The 21,096-nt window shown below is 36.1% G+C and overlaps 1 protein-coding gene across 2 annotated transcripts in view; it reads right to left on the bottom strand.

Moving 5' to 3' along the window:
* The window catches only part of pcdh11 (protocadherin 11), a 190,709-nt gene that overhangs the window by 26,266 nt on the left and 143,347 nt on the right, over window positions 1-21,096 (bottom strand). The gene's annotated exons all lie outside the window — the stretch shown is intronic.

Below are 21,096 nucleotides of genomic sequence, written 5' to 3'. Positions count from 1 at the left end.
TTGTAAAATCACACTGAAGGCATCAAGGGCTATTTGACCAAGAAGGAGAGTGATGGGGTGCTGCGCCAGATGACCTGGCCTCCACAGTCACCGGACCTGAACCCAATCGAGATGGTTTAGGGGTGAGCTGGACCGCAGAGTGAAGGCAAAAGGGCCAACAAGTGCCAAGCATCTCTCGGGGAACTCCTTCAAGACTGTTGGAAGACCATTTCAGGTGACTTCCTCTTGAAGCTCATCAAGAGAATGCCAAGAGTGTGCAAAGCAGTAATCAAAGCAAAAGGTGGCTACTTTGAAGAACCTAGAATATGACATTTTTCAGTTGTTTCACACTTTTTTGTTATGTATATAATTCCATATATAATTCCACATGTGTTAATTCATAGTTTTGATGCCTTCAGTGTGAATCTACAATTTTCATAGTCATGAAAATAAAGAAAACTCTTTGAATGAGAAGGTGTGTCCAAACTTTTGATCTGTAATATATATATATATATATATATATAGTGGTATGACAAATAAACAAGCATACAATTACATAAATACATTGCTACTGTCTGAAAATAATGCATTTTTTTCAATATACAGTACATAATGTGGACATACAGTACTCCTAATTCACCTAAATCACCAAAGTTAAAAAGTAGTAGTTAAACTGTTTTTCATTTGGCTGTTCATCAAGATTATGTATCTCAATTAAATCAGATCTTTGATGTGTGTTTGAGAATTGTTCACCATTACATAGATTTTTAAGAAAAGGACTGACACACTTCCTAGTCCTCACTGATGTCCATATTTCCAAGTATCCCAACAATCCAAACAACTCCTAACAATCATTTGCACCAGTCTACTGGAAAACCATGAATGCTATACTCCTAAGCAGTGCACTCCAGAAAAGGTGTACAAACCTGCAACAAATCTGTCCGCAAGTACTGCAATGAGTACATGCACTTCATACCACATTGATCTTGGTTGTCATAATCCAATTTTCTAAAGCTGGATTGCTTATCCTTTAATCCAAATTAGCCTTTCACTTGATACATGAAAAGTGAGCTCCCAGCTCGTGTTCATAACACAGTGAACTACCTGAGGACCAACTGAGTCTCAGACCCTAATTTACCTCTTTTGTATGGCAGGCATCATAGAAGATATTGCAAATTAAATTTTACAACACTGAATATAGCCAACTAGTTATATTCCAAAAATTTGTAAGCTAAACTATAGAGACTGGCAGACTCCTTTTTATCTATTAATCCATAGAGCTTTGTAATCAGATTTAGTTTTTGTTTTCTGCTTTTGCCACAGCTTTTAATGAGGTACTGTAAAATGAGAAGACGTGTAATTTTAGCAAAGACATCAAAATGCCCATGTTGATCACCGACATTGTCCATCTCTCCTTAAGCCCGGTTATTCTCAGACACTGGCCAAAGAGACCATGATTACCCAATCCTACATTCGAAGTATGGTCAATGAGTTTACATTGTCTGAGCCCTGTGGGACATGCTTGGGTGATTCTGTACACTTTGGAAATACAGGACATCCACTGGAAACACCCTAGTCAGCCTGCCCTGGAGGCATAAGGAGCTGCTCATAGGGGAATTTCCATCATGGGTTAACCTGAGAATTTCACAGCACAGCACAGCACACCACACCACACCATTAGAGCATTACCTATGATACCTAGAATATCTAGTCCACTTCTAATTTATCTGAATTGCTGATTCATGGTACTTCCCCATTTACTCATTATTATATGCCTCTTCTCCAAGTTTTCATTACCTCATTACAAAGTCTTGCCTTCCATCTGGGTTACAGTTCTGAGAATTTATGTCTGAGACTTTATGACCTTGTGATTTGGTGACTTTATGTCTGAGAATATGTTTCTTTTTTTTATACTTCTGGATTGTTAACTGACACTTTTGCCTTTTCTCTCTGTTTGCTAGGCTATAATTCTGTCACGGGTTTATCAGAAATTACCTTGTGCAATTTCTATGATTGCTAAGTGGAACTATTTCTAATAAACTGTCAACCGGAGCAATATATTTTTTTCAATAGATCATCGAAATTACAAAACTGACATATCAATTTTTTTTTATTTTATAGTACGGTCTATGTTTTAACAACATATGTATCCTTAGATGCCAATTTTTCTACTAATTTAGATCTTTGATCCCCTAATAACACAAAGTAAAAACTCTGCCTTTGTCAGTGAATAGTGCTGCACAGTCTCTTTATCCAGCTTAGGTTTATATGCCTGACTACACTAATCATGAATGTGAAGTGCCAATTCATTCTTTGTTAAACATGTGCTTTCACTCTGGAAAGAGAATTATGTGCTTTTTGAATTTAACAGATATACTGTACAGGGTAAACATCCCCTAGCTTGATTTGACACAATACTAATGATACACTACTTTTGATACTGAAAATTTGGTGCACACGAGAAACAGGCAATAGCCACAGCTTAATCCAAAGAGGTATTATAACAGTGATATCTAGGCAGGCTGACAAATCTATTTTGTAGTGGTCACTCGGTTTTTTCTTCAGGTACTTTGGTTTTTTTCCCCACTGTACAAAAACAATCTGCAGGTTGGCGAATTGGCTATATTAAACTGCCCGTAGGTGTGGATGATTGTGTGAATGTGTTCCCTGCAATCAACTGGAGTCCTACTGGGAAGAATTTTCCTGACTTGCACCTAGTGTAAGCCCTGGATAAACAGCATTCTTGATTCTTGATTCTTAAAGAGGTTATTGGAGATGAACGAATGAATATAAATAGAGACTTGCGAGTTAACTAGATCATAAGATCTATAAACCATAATTGGTGATGTTTACTTAGTATAATCAATGCAAATCCATTTCAAATATGAAAATGTATATTAATAAAGGGATGATGATTTAATTTGAGATTGAATGAAGTATAAATTCTGAACACTCACTTTTTTACTGGTCACTGGCAAGTTCATATGAAACTAAGCCTAAAGAGAATACAATCAAGTATAAAAGCCCATATCCAGTGAGATGTTCATCTGTATTTAATTGGCCTTTGTATGGTCATAATTTTTGCAGCAGATTTCTTTTCATCCTTTCTTTGTTTTTTCAAGATAGTTATTTACTTCAGCGCAGGCGTTCTTCTTGACACTAGTCTGAATGACTTGTGTAGGTTGGTGAAGGCCTATCCATCTCTCTGGCAAGCTAAAAAGTAATTTACTAATTTGCTTGTGGGTGACCTGGGTCATTTTTATTTATGATCCATTAGTGAAATATATTCAGGCATCAAACCCCCGCATTAAGAGAATGATAGTGAATTATGTAGCCTGAGCAACAGAGCAAGCTTACACTCCACCCAACTGTTTGAAGGAAGAAGTCATGATAGTGGGCATGCTTTAAAAAGCAGAGAATGCATTTTTTTTTCTCCAACCTGGCTGACATAAGTGTGTGGGGAAAGGAAATCTCTAAGGTTTATAAACTGAACTTTTTATCCAACGCACATAGTATAGGACAATTACCATTTATAGTGGTTGCATGGCCTTTGCAGCATCCCCCTGCCACCAACTTGCCTTTTTATATGAAAAGTACTATACATTCTGCTATTACCTAACATATTGAGTGAGGTCACACTGGTAGAATATGCTGTGGGTTATTGAACTTGGTAAATGGGCACAGATTACACCAATGCCTCAACTGTCAATGCCTCATAAAAAGAAAGGCAGTAAAATAGAGTCATTAAAAACTACTCCAACAAGCGCTTCATCTTCATTTACACCAAAATCTGCTTTTCTTTGCCGATGTTTCAAATACTATAGGAACACTGTGTTCAGCTGAAGCTGATGCAATGATGCCAAGAAAATGAACAATCTTTATTAAAGAAACACAAATGTACACTAAAATAAGGTCAATGAAAAAGCTGACATTACATTCGGACAGAAGTGCAAATGATCATTGTGATATAATGAACAGGCCATTTTTTATTATATATTATATTTTTTCGATTCTTTTTTTCAACTTAACACACACGAAACACAATATGCCAAGAGTTCAAAATGCATGAGCCAAGCATTATTAATATTTTTTTCCGCCAGCATTATTTCTCTTGAAAATTTTAGCAGCTTGTCTTTAGCTCACCCTTTGAGGGCTAAAAGAAGTCTCTGAAGTGGATAATTCTCCTTTCAGTGGGAGAAAACGTTCTGCCTGCTCATGTCAATACAACTTCTCATGAGATGTGCATCAATGTCTGCACAGCTGTGATAAGTGTATTGAAAACGAATAATAATTCGGCACATTTCGCGTGCACATATTTACTGCATATTGTAAATTAAGTCATGTCTCCATTAATGTGACTTTGTTTTTTTGCCTCCATTTTAGTGAATTTTAAATGAACAACTGAAGGGGTGATGCCTGAAAATTTATCGACAAAGCACCAATTAATGAAGTTAAGTAAATAAATAAGAAAGGCCCCTCAAAGATGAATGGTAATGGAAAAAAAAGGCAAAACTGGAAAAGTAAAGTTCTAAGTTTAAATATTTCATAACCACAATTTGTTTCTCTTCTTCTCTCTTTCCTTCAAAAAAGGTATTACGGAAGATAAAAGGGCGTGTGGATTAACATTGGTGCATAATGTTGGACAGCCTCGCATAACGAGTGCAGGAGTACACACTTCACCGCACAGCCTGGGAAAGCAAAAGCATGTGAACTCCGCAGTTGAAGCTCTTTTGATCAGCATCAGGCTACTCCTCCTGCTGAGCCCCTCCATCCTGTTCACAGTTGGATAATTGAAGATGAGTTTCTTTCCCTAATGAAATCTGCACTGGATCATGGGTTTGTGAATGACCACCATGAAAGGTCAGACAATAAAGAAGCTGTTTTTCCACCTGCTGAGAAAAAAAAACCTGTGTCGTATCTAAAAAGTTTACATTACTTTACACAAGGCTTGACACAAGCCACTCGGTGGAAAGTTATTTAATTAGGTCAATAACCTAATACAGCCTGAGAGTGACCCAGGTTAGAAAATCACTAGCCTAATTTACCTTGACCCATGAGCTTATCAAGTCATTAATGCCTGTGACAAAATATAGTGAGGTTCTTGAAACACAGAGTTGTTTTGCTAATGCAGTCGGTGGAGAGATGGGCATGAAAATTACACACTCATGTTTACCGGAATATTATTTTTACTCACTTCTCGCCACTTTTATTTTCACCCTACATTCACGCTCTTGACAAGTTACTCATGTCGGGTTGTAGTATGTCTCTTGTGTCTCTTGATTTTTAATGTAACATGCTAAGCTTTGTACCACCTTTGTTGGCAGACACTGTAAATAAAACAAGCAAAAAATGTATTTGCTACGCACACACACGAGCGCCAACAATCCATGCTACTTGCTTCAAAGCTTTATTTTTCTTAAAAAAAAAAAAATACACATATATACGCCCATACACATTTATCAAGACATGTTGAAAAACAAAAGAATTAACTATGGCTTTTTAGTTTGAATTTTTTTTTTGCATGTTGAAATGTAAATGCCTTCAAACCAATCGTTTGGATTTATTGCTTTAATACTTTGCACAGAATTGAAAAAAAAATCTCAACTCAAATATTAATTGTCATGCTGCCGTGAGCTGCTGTCAAAGAAATTGTGGTTCAATGTCATGTGCATACTTTGGAAATGAATAGCCACACGTCTCATTGCTACTTGCTAGCGTGAAGGGGTCAAGGAGAGCAGTAGAAAAGCAATTAAATGACACATTAAAGAGCATATATCACTTTAATGTACTGTATGCTTAAAGATTTCAAATTTCTACATTTCGTGGCATCCCAAGGTATTATTAAAAAAAAAAGTGCTGCAATTCTTAGACATGGTCTGTAAATATTACCTATCTTTTCCATTTAACACCCATAGGCAGGCTGCAAGTGCTGCTCTGGCACATCATGGCATTTTGGATTCTCCTTTCATTAATATTTGAATGCCACATGAAAGAAATATTACAACATGGAGAGAAAAAAGGGAGTGGACTCTCTCCCACCAGAGGAGGAAGTTTTGTATCCAGCACGCTACTGAATGGCAGAACGTCATGCTGAATTTTCTTCCCCTTCATTCCACTATCTGATGCAATGCACATCTTTCACAGTCAGACACCCTCTACATCGTCTACAGGTTACACCTAGCATCTCACGCTACGCATCATTCTGCACCATCTAAGCAAAAATCTCAAGCTGTGAACACGCTGATGCTGCTCCAGACGTCTAAAAGGATTCAGCCAGGGTTATCCGGGAGTGCTTCATCCCATCGCATGACCTGTCCGCATCTTCTGGATCTCAAAAAGGTTTTCCATGGTTTAAGAAGCCAATGCTTTTTAGATTGTAATAAGGTCCCAATTGTACAAAGCATGCATGGCGCAGGAACAGAAGGCTTATTGTGCGAGCATCAATGCATGAGGGCTGCTTTAAGAACGAAACTCAGTCACGCACAGCATGGACCTCCCTTTATACACAGATGAAACCGTATTCCCTAGATCAATGGCAGGATGTCTCGTCGTACAGTAAACACAAATCATTCTTTATCATCTGGCCTTCAAATGTGATTGCTTGGGCCACTACTCAGCCGCAGCACAGCGCCTCATTTCAGTGGCATTTCAAAGCTTGAGTGTTTGGACGCAGCACTGAGGGAGGATGAGTTTACTGAGCAGATTTCTTGACCTTTTAATGGCCAGTAGAGGGCAGATAATACTCCTATGATGGTGTCTTTGTGTGTGTTTGTGTGTGTGTAGATTTTAACAGCCATTTAATATATATATATATATATATATATATATATATATATATATATATATATATATATATATATATATATATATATACATACACAAATATAGTTATACTGTACATAGTTTGTTGAATTTAATCCAAACCAATTTAATCACTAGAAAAGTTTTTGTTATGAATTTTCTGTCTGTCTTATTTAATGATCATAAATGCAATCAATATCGAAATATCTACCAATTTTAAATTGTCAAAATCTGAAATTCAGTGGATTGTTTCTAATGACTTTTTCAGGCAAAAACTCGTTTGTATAAGTTTATAGTGCAAAATTAGTTTTTATTGCTAATTCTAATACTTGAGTGCTAATTTACTGTGCTTGTCTTAAAAGTAAGTTAATCAGTTGGTTTTTATAGGTAGTGCTGGTTGAATGCAAGCAAGCTCACTGAGGAAAGCATATAGAGCTTCGAGCTACTGCTTAGAAGGTTATAAGTGACATGGTTGCCATGGTTGGATCCTTGTGCAAGACCTTCAGCTACTGCAAACTATTGTAAGCTGCTTTGTTTTCACTGAAATACAAAGTATAACACTGTAAGCATTATACTGTAAAACAGATTTTAGAGGCAAAGTCCATTTTTTTTTTTAGACGTTTTGTCCAATTTAATACCAAAAAAACATCATTATAGATGTTTTTTCCATCTGATTGAATTTAATTGGTTGACATAGAATTTTCAAAGAATAGCCATTTGTATTTTTAAATAGATTACTTTTAGTACCAATAATTGTACTAATTGTATATTTCCCTACTGTATGCATTAGTTATTAAGATGAATCATCTTTTTATGGTAAAAATATGATAAGGCCATAATATGAAGCTGTAATTAGATATAAGTATTGCATAAAACAGTACTTTCTGTATTCACTAGTTATTTATAAACACAAACTAATGTCTGATATACAATCCAAATAGAAATCCATTCATACTAATGTGTTACCAATTAAAGAAAATCAAAACGCCTCCATTCAGGATGTTATTGTGCATCTGATATCCTATAACCAGAGACACAGTGTACATGTGGCAGATGTGGCACTTGTACTCAGGTCTAGTCCAGTCACTGAGACAGATAAGCTGGCAAACACAAGACGAGGTGGTGAAGGATGCAGTGTCAGTAATGGCAGCAGGTGAGATAAAGTCACTGGAAAGCTGTGAAGATTCAAGCCACCTGATTCAAAGTGGATACAGTAAAAAGGCTATTGTGAGTGTGTGTCTGTGTGTTGGTGGTTACTGCAGGCCTGAATGTTCTGTGCCCAAGTCTCAGTAGCCACAATATGAAGTTTCTTTTTTTTTCTGCAGAGGCTACGGCTGGTTAAGGTCCTCAGTAGACAGGGAAGAGCCCTGTCTCATACATTCAAATGCACACACACACACACACACACACACACACACACCCACACACACACACGTGCGCGTGCGTGCGTGCGCAAACAGGATGGAGAATGACCCAGATACAAACAGAACCATCCATTTTGCAGGGCGTCCATTTTGCTGTTGCTTCCTGTTGATTGAATGTGGGCACATATTCTAGAGGATGGTATAGTTGGAAACAGTTATCTACATATAATTTTTTGAACTGGTATAACCACGGCAAAATTAATTGTGTGCCTATTCTGTGTCAGGAAGGACAAACGCAACCGCTGCAAGATTTTATCTGCACATAGAAAGATGCCCTGCATGTAATTAGATATGCTTCTTTTTTTACCATTCATATGCAACACTAGCATTGATAAAAAACTATCACAAGATGATGCTCTATTGTGGTGCTAAGCCGGTTTGATAGTTACTGTAAACAATATAACAAACCACCTTCTTAGACAAAATGGAACAATGAGCTATTCTGCATGTATATAAGCAGCCACCGATTCCTATTTTAAGGGAGGTTGAACAATTCAGTGCTGTAATCATCTCTCTCCATTCAAGTCCCCTTTTTTGTTCTTCTCAAATGGTGTTCAAAAGAATGAGCATTTTCTTTCCAGTCCACTTGAGTCGAGAATATAAAGTGCTACAATGCAATCTACTCCACAGCTCGATCAAGGCAGCGATGTACTGTATGTATAGAGCCACTTTAAAAGTGTTATGGAAATATGCATTTAAACACACATATGCAAATGATTCTTGCTAAAGATGTAACTGAATGGCAATGCATTATTTAGAATGAGAAGCTAGAAATAAAATTATTACCCTTTTTCGTTTCCCCACCGGAACTTAAAGGACAACTTCATGGGTGCAAAAAGAAAAAACTCATGCAACTGCGAGGTTTTATTTTTCAAGTAGTCATATATGTTGCTTGAAGGACATAGAAAATCCACATTCATAAATATTGACGACTCGTTTACATTGCTCGTCTAAGTATTCATTGGTTTATACATAGAACTAACTAAACTCATTACAAATATTCAAAGACAGTAATACGTTTGTAGATTTTCTCCTTTCTACCTGTCGAGAGTTCAATTTGTTGTGTATGTTGTGTATGTTGTAGTATTTCTAGCAATTAAGTTATGTCAGATTAGAGATAGTTTACATGTACACAAAATGTATATATAATGTGTGTGTGTGTGTGTGTGTGTGTGTGTGTGTGTGTATGTCAGAAATCCACCTGCCACGCCACCTTCTGCGGCTATCATTCCTGAGCTCTCAGCTTCCGCCTCCATATCTCCGCATGACACAAAAAAAAAAAAAAAAAAAAAAATATATATATATATATATATATATATATATATATATATATATATATATATATATATATATATATATATATATGTGTGTGTGTGTGTGTGTGCCAAGGACTGCATTTATAATTTCAAATGTCCTGCCTGATGTGGCAAATGGAAATAATTCAATTATTAGCACCATGTACATTATATATATATGATGTGCATCAGAGCACACTGCCCTTGCTTTTAGGATTCAGCAGATGATGGAGGATGTCTAGGCATCTCATTTCCCTTTGGACTGTAATTCGGTGGTGACAATGTGCTATGGACCCTAAAGGCCTGCCATCTGCTGATGTTTTTCCTTTTCCTAAGGTGAGAGAGCCAGACCTCAACCTGGAAGTTCCAAATTGTGCACACACACACACACACACACACACACACACACACACACACACACACACACACTATAAATCCCAAAGAGCTCTAGCAAAATGCTGATGCTTGCTGCAGACAGCTCAGCATCAGTGTGAAATGACAGGAGTTCCGCTATGTTTGGACCAGATTAATTACACCAATTGAGGAAATAGCTGCACACTAAATAGCCATTAGTCCCTACAAGAAACACTTAGAGCAAAACAGAAACAACAATCAACACCCTGCCAAGTCCTGATCAGACTGATGGGAGGTGAGGGTGAGGGATGGGGGGTACGGGTGCAATGACAGAGAAAGGAAATCTCACTTAGTCGGCTGGAAGCCTGTACTTCACTGCTACTAAACCTCTAACTAGGACAGACAACGATGAAAGAGAAACAAAAGGGCATCACTCTTTCACACATTCTGCTTTCCTCATTGGCAGGAAGATTTATATTCACTATTATTCACTGTCTGTCGGTCCTCCCCTTCTTCTCGTCCGTGATTTCATGACTCAAATAAACTTAAAACTCCTGAATACTGCTTTTTAATAATAATTTATAGAAGAAGAATAGAACAGCCTTTTTTTGTTACATATACATTACAGCACATTGAAATTCTTTCTTCACATACCCCAGCTTGCTCGGATCTTTGGTTTTAAATTTGCTTTAGCAGAATCTGTTTGGGTTTGCATACACAGTTTTAGCTTCGTCAACTGTTTTATTGACAATTGTATATAACTGAACTTGAAATATTATTCACAGTCGACTGGCTGATCTTATTTGGTGCTGTTTATTTAGTGATCGAGCGCCACTTTAATACTAGTTTTCTTGTTCCAGCTGCCAAAAGCATGGCCACTGAAGCCATATGGTGCCTCTACAAATCACACCATGAAATACACAAACACACAACCACACATACTCTGGAAAAGTAGCATTCAGTGTGATATTAGATTTTTGCACACACGCACAAATGCACAAAGTACTCTCTGTTGTCTTGTTTTCCCAGTAAGCAACTTGCTTTTTACACTTAGCCACTGGTATTGTCATTAATGCTTAATTGCCTTAACAGAGCTGGTAAACTAATCAAAACTCTAAAGGGTCTCAGTGGCATTATTCATATTCCGTACAAGTAATAACTTGTAATGAAAAGATTATTTTTATAACAGTTTTGTGTCTGAAAAGACAGAGTGTTGTGTTGCTTTTACAGCTCAGTGATTGCATTAGAGCTCTGCAAATTGACTGTTGTCATTCTCCGACTAATTATAGCACTTAAGTGAATTCTTAATAACCAAGAATTACGCTGCATGCCTCGCAGCGTCCGATGGGGGTTAGTAAGTATCAACATTTTGATGTGTACTTGCAAAATCTGTGTGTTTTCTTCATGCCATCAAGAACAGTACTATCAAACCATTTAAAATGTTGTTGTTGGTGGTGGTGGTGGTGGTGTGTGGAGGAGTGTATTTGCACTCGGGTTTATGATCGTTCTCTGGGGAAGGACTTGAACCAAGATTTGCATTGGAACACTCTTCTAGAACAGTGGAACTTGAGTTCTCTTTTGTTGGTTAGGCCCATCTCCAGGGGGGTTTAAGAAAAAACAAAAAAAGCTTGGCCACTTTTCCAAAAGCGTTTCCGGATATTCAGAGCTGACGCGTTGCTGTGGCAACCGCACGCCTTAATGGTCGGCTATTTACCCATTAAAACAGAAGCTGGGTTGATGGACGAATGAATGCAACCTCACATCTCTTAAGGTCATGTGTCCTTGTGTGTCATATTTGATTGCTTCTACATGCTTTTTTTGGAAGTGTTGGCTATTTATAAATAGCTTTTTCATATGTCTCTATCCAGTCCAGTTTGGTTCATAAAGCAACATATCATTCCTGGTCCAATCTGTACTCTGAAATTTAGTATAATTCACTTCATTTAACATTCAGACAACTAAAAACAACTATAATGTAAATCATTCAACCTTGATTCTCACAGGTACTGAAGTGCAAATAAAGTGTTTAGCCCTAGAGCTAAGATTTAGAAAGCTAATTAGATAGATGTACTTTATTGATCCCTAACGGGGAAATGACGCAGTCTATTCTTACTCATTCTCGCCTTATACACTTACATTTAACCTTTCTCACTTCTCACCTGATTCATGAAGTTTTAGGATGAGTGCAAATGACAAGAGCTGCTTTTACATTTTACCAAGTTTTTTATCCTGAATGCTTTGAGCTATCTAGACTCTATAGAACTCCCGCAAGGTGTTATTGAACATCATTTACCTTTGACATATTAAAATATAAAAAGAAGACAACTAACTATAGCTTGTTTCCTTATTATTCTGTGCATGTCACAGAAGGTCATACCTTCATCCAAATATCAGCCGGTCTAGTTTTTTCCTAGGGCCTTTTTTTGAAGACAAAGTGCTTTTCTTTGCTAAATGTCACTGTCAGTCTAAAAAACAAGGCTAAATAGCATCTAACCTGCCAGTCCATATTTGTAAGCCATGTTTATAAGGACAGGAAATTACTTTTGACTCTAGATGGCCATATATGATTCAGAAAGGAAGCTATCTCACCATAGGACACAGATGCAGAAGTTTTATGGTAATTTGATTGTTTGATTTCTTTCAGCTAAAGATTGTGGTCTGTTGGATGTTTTTGACATTTATGGGTGCCCCTAAAGGCTTGTAAGAAAACATTTTTACAAGCCCCCCAGCTTACAAATATAAGTATAAAGAAATAATAAGAGACTATATTATCATATTATAAATTTCCCGGTATCAGTCATAACATTTGGATTCCCAAAATGTCCCATTATGGATGGATTTAATCTAGTAACGGTCAGATTGGGCTTTTATAATTTATACAGTAAGAGACAAATTGCATTACTAGTTTTACAATTGGCCCTAAAAAAATCTGAATTGTTCTTTGAAACCATATCAAGCTGCTTTCTATCGCACGCTGTACGCATCGCATGCTTTCACTGGGGAGTGGTAGCTCAGTGGTTAAGGTGCTGGGTTACTGATCAGAAGGTCGGTGGTTCAAGCCCTGGTATCGCCAAGCTAGCGCTCTTGGGCCCTTGAGCATGGCCCTTAACTCTCTGTGCTCCAGGGGTGCCGTATCATGGCTGACCCTGTGTTCTCACCCTAGCATCGTAAACACGGCACGCTCATAAGAAATACCGCTGTAATCATTCTACTCCTCACTGCCAAACACACTTTTGACACCACAGTGTCAAAAACATCCCAGGAATACATTAGTTGATAATGCATAACAGCTCCTCCAGGGTTGAACACACTGCTTTTTTTGTTCAGCTGCGTGATGCAATCAGATAATGCAGCAATACATCACAGACATCATAGCTATCAAAGCTATACATTTGGCAAGTTATGCTCCAATCAATCATGTCAGAGCCTCTCTGGAAAGCCCTCCACGAAGTGTGTGTGTGTGTGTGTGTGTGTGTGTGTGTGTGTGTGTGTGTGTGTGTACACGCATGAACATTACTGAAGGCGAGGATCAGAGCGTGCACAAGCCAAGTAACAGTCAACTGCTGTATGTATGAGTTAAGGTCACAGCACAAGAGCACTGAAATGTTGATAATGATGTAGTCGGTTTACATGCAAAACATACCAAGATGCTGTGTGTGTGTGTGTGTGTGTGTGTGTGTGTGTGTGCATATTTGCTACAGATAAAATGTTCTATATTTAGCAAAATGAATGATAAAAAAAAGAGTGAAATGCTAATGGAAAATCACATTTATTCCACATGATTATTATGGTTATCATTATGATTTATAGTTTACTTATAATAATTGAAGAGATGTGAAAAATTCATTTTCAGCCTGTTAAATCCTGAAATTGCACTTGTTTAACATGTATAATAATAATAATAATAATAATAATAATAATAATAATAATGATAAAAGAAGAAGAAATTACATTGCACATTAAGATATGTCCTGTAACAATACCTCAGTTTTGAGGAAAATAATTCTGAAGCCCTTTAATGTTAATTTTTTAATTCAAATGCAGATGAGTGCATTATGTATAACTTTTATACCATGAATTAAGCTTATTTTTGGAAACCAAAATCACATTAATCTAAAATTTCTGATGTAATTCACAACTTGTTTATTGCATATTCGACTTTAAACACTATAGGTTATAGTGATATTTTAGACTTTGAATCTTGTACTATTAGTGATTCACTCATATTAGCTCTTAAATAATGAACTACAGAAGTCACTTAACACTCACTAAAACCTGGTGGAAGATAATGCTAATTATAAAGATGTCAATTTAGATAATGAATCCATGCTTAATAATATCAGCTTGACAATTAAAGTGTTTAATGTGCATTAATATACATTAGATAGTTTGTTTACCAAGAACCGATAAAGGTTAAATCCTATTCAAAGCCATGCCTTTACTTTGAATTGAATTGATTTCTAGATTGTATTGTTTTCTAGTCAAATTATTTTCTACCTGTCAAACATTAAACTTTTTAAAATTAAGGAAAGCAAAAGCATTATTTATTACTATAATTATGTGCAAACTCTTATAACAATGTTTAGCAAGACCAGTGCCTGAGTTTAAACCAAGCCAGAGTACATACTCTGATAAGTTTAAAACAATTACAAGTCTTAAAACCAGCCTCATGTTCAAGTCTAAAAACATCTAAATATGAATTAAGCTTCAATTCACATGCTAAATTTATGTGCACTTTCTTTTAAAAAAGAAATGTCTCATTTGGTACAATTTGAAATAATTTAAAATGAGCTCCTAGCCACGTAATGTGTTGCTTTAGGCCATACAAGCCAGATAATTCATTTATTTAATTCTTAAACCACTATCTTTTCTGAGTACAAAGTCAATTTTTTCTTTATTTCGACTGCTGCGCAGCATGGGATCATCAGTGGTGAAAGGAGCGTGCCTTCAAAGAGATTAGCTCATCATCAAATAGATGCCAGTAGAGGAACAACAGGATTGTGGGCATACATGCAAAGTTTTATGTCTTCATAATTGTTATTTAGTCATTAGTGCATATCTCACTAGGTGAGAGACAGGTAAAAGTAGAGCAAACCTTTTCTGGAACAACATGCTGAAACGGATTAAGTGCTGAAAGTCACTGGGGAAAAGCAGAATGTAAGGTTTACAACACACAAATGTGCACCTGAGTCCCCTGTTCAGCACAACCCCTTGCTGAACTCAGAGCTTGTTAAAGGGGTTCAGTCATGTGATGTGTTATTTTAACGGCTGTTCCTCTAGATTGGTCTCAGTGGCATCGTGAAGGCTCATAAAGGCTGATTCATCACCTGTGTTGTTCACAGAGGGCATGGCTAGCAGGAGACAAGCTCCTCGCAGGTATATTAAAGTCACTCCCAGCAGAATATGTTAACTCAAGACAACTGCCTTCCAGACTTGGTGTCCCGCGAGACACAACAGAGACGGTTCGTCTCCACTAGTTCTCAAAAGTGACCAGCAAATTGTTGCCACTTGATATGCAGTGCCCTCATCCTCATAACCTCAACCCAATCAATGTGATTGATGTTATCAATAGGACTATAATGCATATGAGCAATACAAAGTCACTGGCTGAGTGTACGGCTTTTTTACTGTGAGCCGTACTATTCATTTTATCGGCTGCCTTAACTTTGAGCAGGTCATTAGCATTTGGCAGGAATTATGTGCGATGTGCTTAAAGCTGATACCCTTGGGTTTAAGGGACACTACTTTTCTGCAATGTGCCACCACATGACACAACACAAAAGGCTTCCAGAAACATCACATTAGCTGAGTGATATCACTCGTGATTGATTTTTTAAAGAAAGTGCCACATTTATTTATTTTCTCCATCAGCAGACTGGGCATCCAAAAGCAATACATAGAATGTAGAGCAGAATGAGGAGCAGGGGTAATGTTTATGCTGGATTTGTTCGAAAATGCACAGTATAACTACTTTTTGATTTTGGATGGAACATGAACATAGATTTTCCTATATGCCAGCAAGTAATGGTATCTGTGTGCATGGCTTTAAGTTACAATTCAAGTTGCAATACATAAATTGACTTTTCAAACAGAATATCGCTGTACCCTGCCTAGCTCCTATCTTTGAATACTGATTTTGTGGGATGCCTAAGAGAGCTTTTGGAACAGGTCAATGTCTGAGAGAAATGGGAACATATCTACATAAGTGCAACTGCAAAAAGAACCAGTACTCAGTTTAATATAATTATTTTGGAATTATTTTGCATGGCAGAAGTGTTGGAAGCTAGTTACTGACAGATTGGAGGGAAGGTATTGACACATGGTTTGAAAGATACAATAGTTACTAAGAGAAGAGATTAAAAGTACATACAGATAGAATAGTTTTTCTGTTCACTGAAAACATGGTAAATTGTTACTCGGAAAAGAAGATAGTTCTATCTATAGATAGAAAAGTTGGAAGTTTGTTACTCAAAAGAGTAAAAAAGTCATTACTAACAGAAGAGTTGGAGGCTAGTTACAAGAGTAAGGAAGTATTTACTGACAAAAAAGTTGAAAGGTAGATACTTATAGAAAAGATGGATGGTAGTTACTGACAGAAGATTTGGATGGTAGCTACTGACAGGAGGGTTGGAAAGCAGTTACATATAAGAGTTAGAAAGTATATACTGACAGAAAAGGTAGTTACTAACAGAAGACTTGGAAGGTAGTAACTGACAGGAGAGTTTGAAGTTAGTGACTAGAAGAAGAGTTGGAAAATAATTACTAACAGACGAGGCAGAAGGTAGTTACTGGAAAAAAAACAGCAGGCAGTTACTGAGAAAAGATATAAAGTTAGTTTAAAAAAGGTTTTCTCACAACAGTAGTGTTAATTATCAAGAATAAGTACTAGGAATGTATCTATCAATTACAGTGTTTATTACACTTCTTTGAACACAGAAGTGCATAGTAGTGGTAAAGACTTTTCTAAAGCCCATACGCATTGACCTATATATTCCACATCCATACAGCAGATAAAATCAGTCCAATATTTCCTTTCCTTTTTCCAACCACATGTAAGAAGTTTTGTTTCCCTATCAATTCTAAACTTGACAGGTGGAGCCTCCAGAAAATGGATTGAGTATGGATTTAGATGGGCGGTGCGTCGGCCTGTCTCGTGCTATTTTTTCTCTCTTGGCACTGCACCAATTTCATATTGATGAGCTAAGCAGCAACTCCAATTGCTTGTCTTCTTTAAACATTTAACCAGAGAAGAGAGGGGTCACAATAAATATAAAACCTAAGGAATATCTGAAGCGCAACCCATTAATGGTTATTGCTATTGTAAATTTTTGTGTATATTTCCAAAAGATGTAGGTCAAAAAAAAAAAAAAAAAAAAAAAAAAAAAAAAATATATATATATATATATATATATATATATATATATATATATATATATATATATATATATATATATTTATATATTTATATATTTATATATTTATACCGATATAATCCATATAATAAAAATTATTATTATTATTAATAATAATAATAAAAAGGTGAAAAAGAAGAAGAAGAAGAAGAACAACAACAATAATATTACTTAAAACTGTAAGACAAGATTAAGAGTAAGACATATGCAGCATTCTCTGTGCCCACATTTTACTTCACATGCAGTCCACTTTTCCTATAATTGCATGGAATCATGGCTGCCAAATATGGAAAGAAAATAGGTGGTACAGAGAATATCACTGCTGCCTCATAACTCAAGGGAGTGCAGTTCTATCCTGAGCTCAGATTACTGTCTGTGTGGACTTTTCCTTGTGTGGGTTTCTTCTAATTTTTCTTGTTAACTTCCAACTTCTAAAACATTGAAGTAGATAGATTTCATCTGCACCTGGTGACCATTAATGGGCTTGTCTATCATCCACATATTTGCTTGGGTGTTTTTTATTGGGGTGGCACTAAAATAATAAAATGAATCAAGTTACCACTGAGAATCATATAATTAATGATATGGAATAAATCCTTCAAAACCCAATTAGAATCTGCTTTTAGATTATAAGTTTCAGTTTCCCTGAAAGTGTTCAGGATAGCAATCAAATTTCTAGACCCCTCTGGTTTTTAGCAGCAAGAAAAAATGTGTAAGTTTGCATTAATGCTCATTTATTAAAATATAGTAGTGCTGGTGTAATTGCTACTCGGATATATGCACCACTGGTCCATTATTAACACTTTTTAAAGGTTTTTCTGACTACACTTTAATCTTTAATCTTAAATGTATGTTTGTACAGTGAACAATTCATGCAGAATCCAATTTCAGCACCTATATATGTATTATAAACACCTATAAAGTACATATTGGCAATAATACAGGTATTGACTTCCCTTTAACACGCTGCCTAGGCATTTCCTTTTGAAAACACAGCATGTGTATTTTGTGCTTACTAATCATTCTGTTGATTAATAATCTTTTATTTATTTATTTATTTATTTATTTATTTATTTATTTATTTTTTAAGTATTTTCACTACTAAGTCCTGAACATATATTATTATTCTTTTTTTTTTTTTTTTTTGTACTGACCATTGTCTAGAACCTTCTCTAGCTCCAATAGGCATTTCTTTTTAAACATGCTTGGGTATATCTTATCTCAAAAACACCTGAGCACATAAAAAAAAAAAAAAGAAATAATTAAATAAATAAAATAAAAATAAAAAATATGAATGCCATGCAGAGAAAAGGCTCTTTGGGGAGTTTTGGCCCTCATAAATTCTAATCACATTATCGGAGATAATCATTAGCATTCATGTTTTTTTATAGGACAAGAGAGGTTGCTTTAATTAGCAATGAAAAACACAGGGATATGACTGGGTGATGATATGCTTCTAAACCCGCTGTGAATAATTTCTGAGAGTAAATCAAATATATTTTATTACCCCCTTATCCAAATTAGGACAAGGGGAAAAAAAAAGAAAAATGGCTGAGAAAGAAAAACAAAAGTGGTTCATAAGGTGAACCACTTCCCAACAAGTCCACCCTGCCCCCCATCCCCCCTCCAAAAAAAAAAAAAAAACACTCATAACAGCTGGAGCTTCGGGAAATATAGAACAAATGGCAGTCCTTTAATTCACCTATTGCCATTAAGAGGTGATAAACTTCTGATGGGCTAAGTGCCATAGTTCTCGTTCTGTCTAAATGTACTGCTTTGCCAATATTTATTCGGCGCCGTGATGACTGTGAGGTTTTACCCGTGTGTGTGGTCGCCAGGCTCTTTTCAAGGATCGCTTCTCTCCTAGCAAATCTGTCAATTTGTCTAGTGATTTATGATGTTGACTAACTGAGTTGGTATCATCTAACTAATTCACAGAGAGGCAGTGCAGGTTGCTTGGCGGCTGTCCATTGGTACTGGGGTGGGGGGTGGGGGGGCTCGTCGGTAAGCAAAAACCTCATGAGGGAAATACAGGAAAGATGAGAAAATAAGTGCGTCAAGCAGCAGCAGGCACAAGGGCACAGGCTAGAGACGAGGAACCCGGAAATCAATGTCTCCTTTTTCAAGACTTACTTTTGTGGGATATTGAACACTGTAAAATGCGTAGTGCAACGGTGAGTGACAGAAAACGGGGGCAATATCTTTTTATACCTGGCTTTGATTAGTCTGTCTTCTCGTGCTGGTGAGTTATTTAAACACAGAATAAGTGTCAAGGATCATATTGTTTCCCTGCCACACTATTCTTCAGGCCTGCCATGTACAGGCTAATCATAGTGGCCTACTGTGTGTAAGCTCAAGCTGGACACAACAAAGCAAGCCAGCAGTGCGCTGTAACCACACATGCGCCTTTCAAGCCATGTGAAAACTGTTAAAATTTTGGAACGGAATTATTATGTTAGATGATATATGGCGGAAGTTATAATACAATAAATTTCTCTTACTCAAAATGTGTGACTGCTGCGTTTAAAAAGCTGCTTGTTTTATAGAAAAAAATTATAATTCCAATGTGCAGCATGCAATATCTGTCATAAATACATTTATAGTAAAAATACATTTTGGGAGAAGAAATGAAAGTCTGAATGAAAAAACTGTCTATCAAAAAACATGATTTGCTTTATATAAATGTGGGAAAATTAAGAATAAATAAATATGGCTCTGTTTGTATTTTTTACCATTACACTAAATAATGTGTTGATTCTCTCTTGAAAAAATACAGACCAAAATACAAATTTTTGATCATTAGTTGCGCTTTCAAATTACCACCTTTGTTTTTGCAGGCAGAGGCTGTTACATTTGCTGGAAAACTGTTATCTAAAACATTTCTTAAAAATGTGAGTGGTTTTAACTTTTTTTAACCAGAGGATGCAATAGTGTCTTAATAGTATTAATGGTTTATATAAAATTATGAAAAATGACACACAGAAACCCAACAGACTTGTGTTGAGAAAATAATTATCTTAATAAATGTGTTTATACCTATATTTGTTATATACCTATATAATTCAATTCCCATTCCATCAGCTTGAATAAAACACCAGTGTAAAGGTAAAAAAGCCATTTGATATTTACATATGAGATGAAGTGGTGTTCACATTCACATCAAAGCACATTCATTCAAAGATGAATGAATGGTAAATGAAGATCCACGCAGCAAAAACATCCCTGTTTAAATGTCTTGATCCTGCGTAAAAACTTTATTGCTGTCTGGATGCAAGAGTTTAATAATGGAGGAGGCAAATTATTACAGATGTCATTGAGACCCATTAATCCTGTCTAAACATTCCAGACCTTTGAATCATAAAAAACTGAATTATTATTATCAAGATTCCAGCTTTCCTCTGACTGAGGCACAAACAGTGCAGACGATATGCATATAAACAAACACATAGAAACCAGTGTCTAAATAAAATAATTAAATACAGTCAAATTTATTTAGCAAAATTTCTTCCAGTTTCAGTCATTTTGCTAATTTTTAACTAGATTTTCCGCCGATCAAAGAAAATCTGAAGCTTGAAATTATTATTGAAATTCTAATCTTATAATAAGAAATACTAGAAAAAATGGCAATATACAAGATACATTCACTGGATAGGATGGCACTGTTTTTTGTGTAAAAAGATTCGGAAAAATCAAACTGGTAAAAAAGGAAAGTGTAGGAGGAAAATTCATAGCATAGCTGAGGTCACATTCGGGAAAAAAATAAGGAAAGACAAGTGTGTGATTGTGGGTGTGTGTACACTGGTAACGATTTCTCAAAGAAATGTAACAAAT

The sequence above is a fragment of the Silurus meridionalis genome, chromosome 5 (genome assembly GCF_014805685.1).
Source record: "Silurus meridionalis isolate SWU-2019-XX chromosome 5, ASM1480568v1, whole genome shotgun sequence".
NCBI lineage: Eukaryota > Metazoa > Chordata > Actinopteri > Siluriformes > Siluridae > Silurus > Silurus meridionalis.
The sequence above is the reverse complement of the archived record's forward strand: the minus strand, read 5'-3'. Positions and strand labels throughout refer to the sequence as shown.